This window comes from Lissotriton helveticus, chromosome 2_1 (genome assembly GCF_964261635.1).
Source record: "Lissotriton helveticus chromosome 2_1, aLisHel1.1, whole genome shotgun sequence".
In the NCBI taxonomy this organism is placed as follows: Eukaryota; Metazoa; Chordata; class Amphibia; order Caudata; family Salamandridae; genus Lissotriton; species Lissotriton helveticus.
Genome location: NC_136059.1, coordinates 1265379242 through 1265392096, shown reverse-complemented (window position 1 = coordinate 1265392096; position 12855 = coordinate 1265379242). Strand labels below are relative to the sequence as shown.

Genomic DNA, 12855 nt, shown 5'->3' with positions numbered 1-12855 from the left:
TGGGAATGGTAATTTTAAGTTCTATGCTATCCAACATTTTTATTACTGTATTTTTTTTACTTATGGATTTCGAATAGTATTTTTATTTATTTAGCCATTTAATTTTTTTGTATAAATTTAGATAATGTAGTATATAATTATTTTAAAAATATTAAAGGTATATTTAATTTTTTTAATTTATTAAACGTGATTCTTTACTTTTTATTTATGTTTTTGTTTTGTTTGTAAATGTATTTGTAATTTATAATATTTTTTATTAATATATAAATTATTAAAATAATTATTACAAGTTATTGTTCCGTATGCATATATTATATATTTTCTGTATATGTTTAATTAATGTATTAATATTATATATTTATTATTTATTAATTTTAAACATTATTAGATATTTAATTATGTTTATTTTATTTATTAGTGTTATTTATTTTATTTTACATTTATTTTTTTCAGAAAAAAAACGATATTTTTAACATATTTTTTTCCGATATTTTTGTACTTACCATGTTGTAGATAGGATGTCGCTATTCTTGCCTTCGATATTTCTGCATCAAAATTCCTGTATGTCGATATTTTGTCAGTGATCCGTAAAACTTCGCAGTTCCAAAGTGAAGTTTTTTTGATGACTATGTGAAGTATTTTTGTAGTACTTATACACATAAATAGTAAACAGTTTAGAATTTTAAATCTCCCTTTTCTTCTCTCGATAACACAAAATGTGAAAGCAAATGTGGATGGCAAAATAGAAGGTATCAATTGTTGAATAGGTATCAAGGCATTATGGTATGGTTTTTATCAAAGAAAATAAACTGCATAATTAGAAACCGAATGTGTGTTATGGAAACCCTTAAAATCCACCTTAGAGTCACCTACACTTAGCCCTCTACCATCTGATGTCCATAATTCAGATTGTTACAGCTGAAATTGATCTGAAAACATATGTCACTCACAATCTGCGCTTCCAACACGCTTTCTGTTAAAGGTATTACCACAAATATGTGTGCTCACATCGGTTTATGGACAGCACCAGGCAAGAACTTTGAGTAAGTGCAGTATTGTTTTAATGATGTTATTTTATTATCCGTTGTAGGGTGGTTAAGATCTGGATTTTTTATTTGACACTGCAAGAGCACAGAAAGCACATACGAAATCCTTGGATTCTACAGTATTCACAGCAAGTAGGTAATTCATAGTATCTTTGAAAAAGAAAACCACGGAGTACTGTCCTAAGCGCACATAATGTATTTTGCTGTGGTAGGTTTATCAAGATATCTGTCTAATTTGTCAATAGTACAAGTTTTTATTTTGATGATACATGTATTTATTGACATCTGGAGTTATCTGTTCTCCTGTCTAAAGTGATTCCTATTACCTCACTCGACCAACTTGCCACAAGATGATTAGTGTAGTTGCTGTTGTGAACAAAACCAATTGAACCCTAAGCCAGTGCCTATGTGGTACCTCAATCTCTGTGCCTGGGATCCGTCATCATACCCACTTACCCCAGACTATAGCATTGGTTTCTAATTAGATTCTGCCCATGGATCAGTAATGATGGCCACAAAATAAGATTTTTTTCCTACCCAAGGACTGATCTCTTCTAAAGAGCCGACTAGGCAGCAAGGGTGGGGACTCACATGCACTCTCTCCATTTACTGCTAAACTAGAAAATTAGGCTGGCGGTGGCATTTGGAGGGCCTTGCTCAATGAGTTTAGGGAGGACATCATCATGTCATATAGGAGGAATATGTAGCTGAGCAAGCAGCGGCTGCTTATCTGCTATGGCGGAGGCGCGTCGCCCCCAACTATCACTTGTACAAGTGTGAAAAATAAAACGGTAATAAAACAAGTTTAAAACCCATTTTATTCTCGTTTTATATTTCCTTATACCAAGGCTTGGGGCGGGCCAGGGTGGTGACAGGCTGGGTGGGGAGTGCGAGGCACTGCCTTCACTGGGCATGTGGGTTTGGCTGGTTGTCTCAGGCCGGCCAAACCCACATGCACAGTGATCAGCTCTCCAAACACAACTGCATTGCTGGGGTTGCAGAGAGCAGGCACAGGTGACCAGTCTGTCCTGGAGCGCAAATCAACAGCAATCAGGCCAATCTTGAAGCTGCTCTCAAGATGAGAGCAGCTTCAGGATTGGCTGCAAGTAAGGCTGGGAGCCTATGCCTGCCTGGCAGTGGAAAGGAGAGGTCAGCAGAAGTGAGTGAGGCAACGGATGCGATCCTGGAGTACGCAGGTAAGTTATTTTTCTTTTTTATTTATTTGTCTCCATGGTCCCCCATTCCCGCCCCTCCCTGCCCACCTTACCACCTCTTTACCCCGACGACACGAGCCACACCTGTGAGCCAGAGCCTATTTCCCTTCTTTAAAACAAGCATTTGCAATGCAATAGGTCTCGCATTTGCAGACTTTTGAGCTATTGGCATTGTAAACGACAATGCCTTTTATTTATGTGTTTTGAAAACCTTCAAGCAACGACTAGGAGTACAAAGGGCACATCAATAAAAGTAAATGCCATTTAAAATACCAATAGGTTAAAGTTTCAAAAGTGTGAGACCTATTGCATTGCAAATGCTTGTTTGGTTAGGCTATCCACCCCTGTGGATAGTGAGCATATATTTCTTTACCACAGGGCAGTGGGCCTTTATACCACCTTACCTCAAAGACTGTAATCCTTCTATCTATCCATCAGCCAAGAAGACTGATAATTACATTTTGAGCTTTGCTTAAGAAGTGTTACAGTTCCCGACACTGGCGTAACGAAAATTGAGGGGGCCTCCCTGCAAGGTACGTGGAGGGCCCCCCCCGCACTGCGTTTAAGGGGGCTCGATATTAACGAAAGACTACATTATGACATGCATTGCTGTATAGTGATGATCACAAATGTTTTAGGCTTTTGGCACTGAAAATTACATTACCCATCACTTTCACCATACACGGAGGAGGCATCTTCACACCCACAGCATGACAGTAACCCCATCTTCTCTTACCTGAGGATGGTGACGAAACCCATCCGCACAGGCAAACAAAACACTGGCTCGGACTTCCGGATCGACTTCAACTGGAAGTTACAGCCGAAGCACAGCGCCGAGTTGCTGAAGAAGGACATGGAAACGATGGACTGTTCGAAAATGTGGATGAGTATCCACGTGAGAGATGATGCAGCCTCCGGGCTGGTAATCCTTGGTGATGGCGCTTTTAACGAAGCCCTCTGGGGTGACCCGGTGCTGCTCCAGTTGGCGGATGACCAGCTGGTGTACCCAGGCGGGGATCTCATCAACGTCACCCTTGGGGTATAGCCGCTCCTGGCCAGGCCCGGGCTTCTACAACTGCGCCACAAAAGTGTAGCACTCTCTGAAAAAATAGTTGTTGTGCAATGGAGCACGGTCCACGGTGTGCTCCTTGTACAGCCCCTTCTCGGCAGCGAGCACCACCTCGATGTGGCTCTTGATTCGGGGGCACTCTTCCCGGCTGAAGAGAAGCATCTGCCGGATCCCGTGCTTTACCCGACGTGCCTCCTCGTCCCGGTAGTGGAGAGGCAGCTGAGGGGGCAGTGGTGGCTCCTCATGGTCGCTGTACTCGCCATCTGACAGCTTCCTCTTGGAACCCGGCTCCGGGCCTTAATGGGAAGGCATTATGGACGGCAACTTTCCCATAGGTCCGTGTATCCACTGACGGCCATACTGCGGGGCTCACATCACTCAAAACCGGCTGCAGCAGGGGGAGCTGCCACCGCGCATGGCTCAGCTCTGCCGATCTGTGCAAGGGCAATATCAAGAACGTAATAAACAAGCTGAGTGAGGAACGCCGGGAGCGAACGCGGTGAGAGTGCACGAGACGCAGTGCCATGAGCGTGCACATCGGCGCACGCTGAAGATTGCCGGAGAAGACACGCCGACCTCCAAGTCTGCCTGCTGCGAGGACACACAAAGAGCCCGGTGAGTGTGGGGGGGGTGTGAGAGGGAGGGTGTGTGTGTGTGTGTGTGTGTGTGTGTGTGTGTGTGTGTGTGTGGAGGGGGGGTGCCTGTGTGCCTGTAGGTGCGCGTCCACGGTCTCTAGCGAGACCTAATTAACGCGCACAAGCTGTTCACTGTGAAGCGCGTTCACATACCTGAATCGGCTCCTGCACAGACCTGAATCGCCTCGTGCACAGGTCTGTGTCCAGGTTTGTCTCCCTTGGAGGCAAACACGGTGACAATAAGTCTCGTTGGCGGCAGCGCTTCGCGCTGCAACGCAGGGAGACCTAAAAAAAGATGGTGGGACTGGCTTAGGAGGGAGTCACCTTCAGATGCACCGTTGGTTTCAGCGCAGGTTAAAGTAACACGTTTTTACACTCTAATATAAATATTCAATAAACTTGTTAACATTAAACAACAAGAAAAACACAGATCCCTTTTCCTATTTGATACAGTAACTGCTATTCAAGTTATGATGAGGAGTAAATATTGTGTCTTTTTGCTTCTAGTAACTATATAAAGGATGCAGTTATGAAAATAAATTGACTAACCAATGAAACATATTTACTTTGGAAATAAGGGAGCAAAGTAAAATCAAACTTTAAAAAAGCAGATAACTCTTTGTATTTGTTCTGAGCCATTTGTTAATTGGGCGTTTGAATTCAGTGAAGTATGCGTGCGTCAGTATCACAAAAATGTACAAAAAGATACATAAAAGGACGGAAATGTTGGAGTCACAGAAGAGGGATGGCATAACCCTTCAGTCACTGTTTGTAAATCAGAGAATTATGGGCCTCTTAAGTCTGGTTCGGAAATTCTTCGGTTGGAGAATGCTTAGCATGCTGATGCTCGGAATACTTACAGCATGTATTTGCAAAAACATGTGTAAATGTGCAGCTGTCTAGACATACCGTAATCACATTCCGATTGATCACATTTGCACAAAGCAGAGGGTAGAACAAGTATAAATTGTTCTTGTAAGTGGCAGAGGGGACTTAAAAATGAAATGACGCAGACACATCAGAACGCCAAGCTCCTCGTCGCTATACAGTATGAGGCTCAATCCATGACTATATTATGTCTTTATATTTTTCGACTTAATAATATTTTAACTTAGTTTTACTTTCAGCGACTTACAAAAAGTAGTTAGTGTACTTTAATTTTTTTATTGGGGGTGTGGTCCCCAAACATTTCTTTAAGAGGCTGTACATCACACCTAATGCCATTACCGAAGCATTTGTGCCTGAGAGTGATTTATGTGACTATTTTAAAGACGTCTTACAGGGTTATTTTGTGTGCAGCGCGTCACTCGCCTAAGGTTTTCACTTACTCTATTAATCACTCAGGCCACAATTCAAAAAGGGCCATATGAGGAAGTAAGAAACCTGCTTCCATAAGGTTATTCTTGTATTTGACAGGAGATTTGAATTTTGAAGGATTCAGAGAGGATAATGACATTGACAACAATTGCAGATATGCCGAAATACTCAAATGAGATAAAATTCGAAATATTCACAAGGCGACAGTTTGTGCATGCAAAAATGAAACGGAATGCATTGTTTTTCTTTAATTGGCAATTTTTCTGTCTAAAGCAACCCCTTCCGCTAAATTACCATTACATATGAGGGTTCTGTTTCCATTTCCACCCTTGAAAGTCACCTACTCCTGCCCTTAACAGGAAGATTAACTACTTGCACTGTAAACACCCATGAATGTACTCTGTAGGGTGACCCATTGAGGAATTCCACAATAGGCACATCAGGGTAAACGTGTGAATGCACTGATTCCACTCTCCTCCACATTTGAGGCAATTGCACGAGTCCAAGAATCAGGATATCCGGTTTCCATTCAAAAAGTGCTGTTTTGTGCATCTACTTTCAAATTAAGTGCACTAAAAGCTTTGTGAACCTACATCCCATTACTGTTTGGCCATCACATGGTATCAAATGCAAATAGCCATCTGACAATTAGGTAGGCAAACGTGTCAAGAGAGCTAATCTATAGTTCTCCATCAATAAGCCCTGGTTAACTGGGCGTACACAAACTGGGATCACCTAGATGTTGCAGTGACTCAAAGTTCATTATCTTTATATGTCACGCTTGATAGAGCTCTAAATTCTCCCTCACTAGGCAGCAAACAGCCAAGCAACTCTCTGTTTTTGCTTACTAGCAGAAGCCATATCTAGAGGCTGTACTACCTGCAGCAGCCTAAAATGTAACTATATATCATATAAAACACTACGTACAATTTGAAATTTTTAAATATGACTGAAACTGAGGGGATATCTAAAATGGAAGTCACCTTTCAGCAGAGGATGGGGATATTGGAGAATAGAGCAGGATGTAGCCTGATAAATTCTCTAGTTTCTTCAAAAGACAAAGAACACACAGGATATTGTCGAAAAACTCCCACCAATGACCCCCAACCCAAAACTGATTGTATCCCCTATATTGAACTTCCGGGACAAGGTTTTAATCCTCCAAGAAGCAAGAAGAGCACCGAAATTCATTACAGACTGGGTGGAGAACATGTCCAGGCTCCCATTCCCTGGTTGAGTGCCGAACCACAGCACTCAGGCCAATCACAATGCAGCATTTCGATTGGTCAAGGGAGCCTGGGTGCTTCCTGTTCTAGCTTAGTGGAGGGACGACACTTAGAGATGATGGAGGAGAGAAAAAACGCGGCAAGGAGGTAAGTTTTATTTTTCTTTACCCCTTTGCTCCACCCCCACCCTCTGACCAACCCTCCCCAGTCCTTGCCAGCTGCCACTGCCAGACGTACTATGTTACAATGAACCATTTACTGGGGAACATATGCTAATTTGTGGGCGGACTCTATTATATGGCAAAATCAAACACATGATTTAGAGGAGGTTCAGGGGAGTCACTCATTTTCTTGATAATAATTTCCCTTCCAGATGAAAAGTGTTTGCTTGGACCCAATGAGATGCTATGGGCAAGCCTGGAATGGGATTTCAAAATGGTCCCGGCAACTGAGTTGGACCAGCCGCGGGGGTGGGGGGCCGAAGTGCTCATGGAAAACACTGCAGCTTTTATTACAGGGGGCTGATATTGCAGCTATGCTTCAGAACCCAGGTAACAAAAACGGTTCCTCAGAGATCCAAAACCGCCCCCAGCCTGACGCCCCCCTCCCCCCCCCCACCACCCAGGGAAATGCCTGTGGCCGCTACGGCCAGCCCGGCCCTGGCTGTGTGATTGTAAAGGGACTGATTACAGAAAAGAGGCAAAGAATAAATGCCTTTTAAGCCCTGACAAAGCTATTCACAATAGCTCTAGAGAAGATGTGCCAGCCAATCACATAATGATAGGAGATTTCAATGTGGTCATGGATGAGGGTTCTTACAGACAAGCAGAGAAAGATGGCAGTCCTACAAGTCTAAAGAAATGAATATATGTGACAGTTGATTTTCTTTCATTTGAATGCATCATAGTTTTGGCTTATGTTGGCTCAAGTTATGTTTACAATATCCTCCATCTTGTCTCGACTTCATCAAGGTCACGTGTTCCTTGTTGTCGTTTACTCTGTTACATGTACAGAACTGCAAGACTCACGGAAACAAACTGAAAACCTATTTGCTATTTTCCAAGCATGCCACAACTGTCTCCGGCGATGTACATACAATGTATCTATTGAACTGCTGAACTAAGGGGCATATTCATGAAGTTCTCGCGCAGCACAGAAAACCACTGTGCTGCACTGTGCTGCGTGAAACTGCAGGACTTCTCTGTATTTAACAAAATACAATGCATTCATTTCCTTTCCTTGCGCTGGCACTCTGTTGGCTCCCTAGCACCATGCACAAACCCTTGCACCATGGAGGAATAGTGCCTATGTTGCAAACAGGATTGTTTTTGTGAGGAAAGACAAACCTTCCTGTACGAAAACAATCCTTAGACGTTTCAGTCCATGCCGTGCTGGAACTTTTTTTGGTGTGCTCATTGCGGTGCCTATTTTATAGGCATTGCCATGGGAACGCCAAAGAAATCGCCCGCCAATGACAAAAAATGAATTATATGACAGGTGGTTCTCACGCAGGTTTCATGGTGCAACTGGAGGGCGGTACCAAAGCTGCACCGTCAAACTCGTAATCAGCCCCTTAATCTTTTTCTCCACAGGTGTACTAACAGAGGTTGGTGGTGGTTTGTTCTCTAGTGTGCAGGGAGTGGACGAGACAAGTATAGTTACCTACTCGGGGCGATAGTTCACTATAGTATGAAATTAGGTAGTCTTCTTTTTGATGTGAAAACTTCTTTAAGTTGAAGCAGGCCAATGATACAAAAGTTGTTGAAAGGGGTTTCAGAAGCAATCTAGCAGCTTTGGAGCATTGTGTCACTAAAGAGCCATGCAGTTATTTGCTAGCAGATGCTGCAGCTGTGCTGCAACAGGAAGACCTTCGAGACAGACACACTGGGATTGGTGGGTGAACTATAAGAGTGTTGTTGCGGTGAGGGCTAGAGATTGAACTAAGGAGCGAGTGAGATATTGTTAGAATGGGGAATCCCTTCTCAAAGAATGAGGAGGACGTGAATAGTGAAAAATTTCCTCCTGAAGGTACTCCATCCATGGAAGTGGAAGCGGAAAAAAAGGTTGCACATGTGCATGTGGTTTAACCAATTGCACGAATATACATCCAAGGATTGGGAACTCAGATTTCCGCTGAGTAGTACCTACCTTGAATAGAGAATTTGAGGCGAAGAATGTATGACTTGAAACCACAACCTGAGGTCACTTAATTTGAAGCCTTAAACCTATGGGAGCAGATGGTGAGCAAAAATAAAAAAAATACATTTCAACTTAAAGGCCACTGTAAACTCATTCTTGGTGAATCACTCAGGATGAGGGAAGTCAAAGGAATAAGAGGGAGAAAGTTATTGTGTCAGTGCCTATACCCTGCTAGAAAGCAAAGAGAATGAAAGGGAAAAACTGAAGGAGGAAAAAACAAATGGAGAACGAAGAGGGACAGCTTTTATAGATGAGCATAACACTGCCCCCATATAATGCGGCATCTGGCATACCGTGTGCTACAGCCCCGGTGTTGACGGAATCAGAAAAAAACATGGAACTCAAAACAGAGACCTCTGCACCACCAAGTTATACAGAAACTACCAATGTGCCCATTGTTCATACACCTGGATCTGTTGAAACAAGCCCATTACTCTCACTGAGTACTCAGCACCATAGCATGGAGAGACTGCATTAGACTCTCCAAAAGGGGAGAATTTAGGCAGTGGTGGAATGGGGAGCCAAACCACTTCAACAGACTTGACAGTGCAGGGCTGTCCTCACTATGAAGAAATCTTACAGCTGAAAATGTAGTTTGAAAAAATGGTGAAGTAAAATGTGGGATTGGAGTTTCTAGGATATTCTCGGATATTATGGAGAGAATGCTTTATTTGAGAAAGCAACCCACAAGAGTGGCAAGGGAGGCACATGCGTTGATGGAGAAGGTGGCATATTAATGTGGAGTTGATATAGAAGTCGCGGGAGAATGCTAGGATGTGATGACTAAAACGGAGCTACAGTTGTTAAAATTCAGGGGGTTGTGGACCCATGTAGGGAACTGATTTAATATAAATGGGAATTAAGTGATACCGAGAAATTTAGAAAATTATGGTTCAAAGAAAGAGAAGTTTAAGGTCAAGCAAAAGGGAGAAAGACCGAAAGAGGACGAGTCAGGAAAGCAGAAGGAAACGGCAAAGGAATTTTCCATGCGTGAGGTACAGAGAGGAACCTATGTACATTTCCATGGTCCCCATTGGATCTTTTACAATTCACAAATACTCTTCCAAAGCATAGAGAGAATCCAGACAAATGGTAGACTCAGATGGAACGTATAATGGTGATTTCCAAGGTTTTGTAGGAGGACTTGGATGTATTGTTTGAGGTGGCAGTCACAAAGGATCTGTGGGCAGAGTGTAAGAGGGCAGTCAATTGGCCTAGACAAGAACCATCTCGGGTGGTAGGGACAAATGCCTCTTTGCTTATTGTTAAAGCCAAGTACGAGGAGGTCTTAAAGCACCTGAAAAAAAGGTTCCCCAAAAGGAGATGAAGTGGCCTAAGATTTTGCAGACCTTCTAAGAGCCAAAATAGTCAGTACATACTTACTTTGAGAGACTGATACAGAAGTATTGAGAGCACAATGGGATGAATGATCTGCTGGGAGAGAGTATGGCAAGGTTTCTAGTATCCATTGTGTATTTTCTAAGGCCAGAGATTAGTAACCAAATTACCCAGGGTGTCCTTTGTTATCAGAACAAACCAGTTGAAGAGATTTTACAGTGCGATAAATATTGCAGTGACACATTATAAGCAAAGCACAAAGGTCTTAAGGAAAGTGCACAATGGAGGAGATAAAGAATTTAAGGTTCTGTTCTCCAGTTTAGGAACAGTGATGCAAGAAGTTTCTTTGAATTCAAGTGGGAATGTCCCAGGAATGGGGAGAGGGAAAATGAGTTTGACAGGAACTAGAATAAATGCCCTAAAGAAGGTTACACAGTGTCACATCTGCAATAAGGTGGCGCATTGGAAGCAGGAGCGCCACTACAATCCAGACCGAATTGTGGTGGATTCTCAGGGGATGAATCCAGCATGACAGGGAAATCTTCCTCCAATACCTCAACCTCCCATGGCAGCCCCAGAGGTCCCCAAATCTGAAATTCTGCCAAATTCCTTTAACCTGATACAGATGCGAGAGGGTATTCAACATTCCCAACCAACCCATAGGGTACTTCTCAATCTGATAATGACCCAAAGAGGTCCAGTTCCTATGGTGTTCGAGACTTCCTCAGATTTCAATAAGGACCAGTGATGGTGCCCGAGGAGCGTGAAGGAGAGTGTACTTGTTTTAGTCATAGAAGTGGATCAGAGTGGACCATATGTAGTTGTAGAGGTTAATGGGCAACCTGTATCCTTTCTGATTGACACCGGAACCACTTGCTCAACAGTTAGAATGGTTGAGGTCCCTAACCTACACCTCTCTGGAAAAAATTTCAAGATGTAGGTATCACCAAACAGCAGTGCACCAACAAAAATCACTGCTCCTGTACGAGTGAAAATAGGAGACATTAGGGAACAGCTTCAGTTTGTAATATGTGATTCTAGTCCCAGAAAGTTATTAGGATGAGACCTTCTTTGCAAACTCAATTGCTTCTTCTATTGCACCCAGGATGGGGTCAGCATTGAAACACAGGTGGTTGATGCAGAATTCAAGTTGCATACCCCAGAGGCTGTTGTCAGGTATACCCAGTTGTAACAATAGAGAGTTTGCCAATAGATCTGAGAGAGACCATTAAGGAGGAAGTCTGGGATTTTATGAGATTGGAGAACGGGCTGGTTAAAGATGCCAAGACCCTTTGGATCACTCTTTGGGCCTAATTACGATGCGGTTAGGAAATCTTCCCAATCTAATTGGTTTGGAAATTGTTTCTGACCGACAGAGTATGATGCATCCGGATGCCTCCAGATACAATTTGGTTGGACACCCATTGACTTCTATGGGAGCCTATATTCCTAACTGCATCGTAATCTGGCCCGCGGTCGGGAAGACCCGTTCCCGATCCGATTTGGAAGGAGCAAATGCCGTTAGGAGGCCATCCTAACCGCATCGTAATAGGGCTCTAGGTGGGAAAACTTTCCTAACCATATCATAATTGAGCCCTTTGTCTTAATTCTGTCTTACTACAAACTCGCATCCGCCAAAATGTCTCCAGAGGCTATTGCTGGGATCACGTCTGTCATGAACAACATGTTAGAATGGAGCATCTTAAAAGAAGTTTTAGGGAGCCCTTGTACCTCCCTAATCATGGGGTCCACAAGTCCAACACAAAGTGAAGGATCATACAAGACTGCCGAAAGATCATCCAAATTGTCATTCCATGTTGTCCCGTGGTACCATAATCTTATTTCAGATTTCCCAGAGGTTGAATGGTTCACAGTTCATCGACCTTTGTCAAGCTTTCCTCTCAGTCCCATTACTCGAAAAGAGCCATTTTCTCTTTACCTTCCAGTTCCCTTATGTGATGTCATGACCCACAAGGGTATATTTCAAGTGCCTCATACTTTAATCAGATACTTAAGAAGAACTTAGAGTCTCTGCGACTACCATCAAGTTCAAGACTAATCCAATATATTGACATTCTCCTGATCACCTTGATGACTAAGGAAGGTGGCAAACAAGACATGAATGGCTTACTGAACCAATTAGCAGAAAATGGGCATAAGGTCTCACCCAAAAATATAATACTGTCAGAGAGAGGTCATGTACCAGGGATATATGTGGAGTGGTGTGGCTCACTGGTTAGAGGCGGCAGACCCGGGAGCAGAAGTCGGCCCGGGAACAGGGTTCAATTCCCGACGCGGCAGGGTTGAGGACCAGGGTTAGCGGACTCGACAATTCTCGCCTCGGTGCCTACTCTAACCTGGGGTCCCACTCGGCAACTCTGAGCATTAGCTTGCCTAATTTCCACAACGGCCCCATCAACGCCGGGGATGCCTGGCTCCACCTTGGGGATTCCCAGTAGGGACCATCCCACAGGGAAAGCCAGGACGGGTTCCGCAGCGGTATACAGCGCCGGGACGCCCCTTTGCTGGGGCAGCTGTGCGCTTTACAAGTATACGACATTTAACATTTAACATATCCCACAAGCACATTAAGACAGTCCTTAAGATAAAGTTTCGAACCACCCAGAGAGAAGTTAGGATGTTTTTGGCAAAGGTTGGCTACTGCGGCAATGGTTCCCAAACTTTTCCTTTGTGGACGCAGCTTTTGTTCAGGCTGGTGCATGCTGATGACATTGACAGGTATCTAAGGATGACAAAAGCATGGAAGCCTTCCAGGAGCTCAAAAATCTGCTTTGTAGTGCACCAACTCTT

At 43.4% G+C, this 12855-nt stretch overlaps 1 pseudogene; it reads right to left on the bottom strand.

Moving 5' to 3' along the window:
* Nucleotides 1–2992: 2992 nt before the first annotated feature.
* Nucleotides 2993–3688, bottom strand: LOC144820234 (RNA demethylase ALKBH5 pseudogene; annotated as a pseudogene).
* Between the last annotated feature and the right edge of the window lie 9167 nt (nucleotides 3689–12855).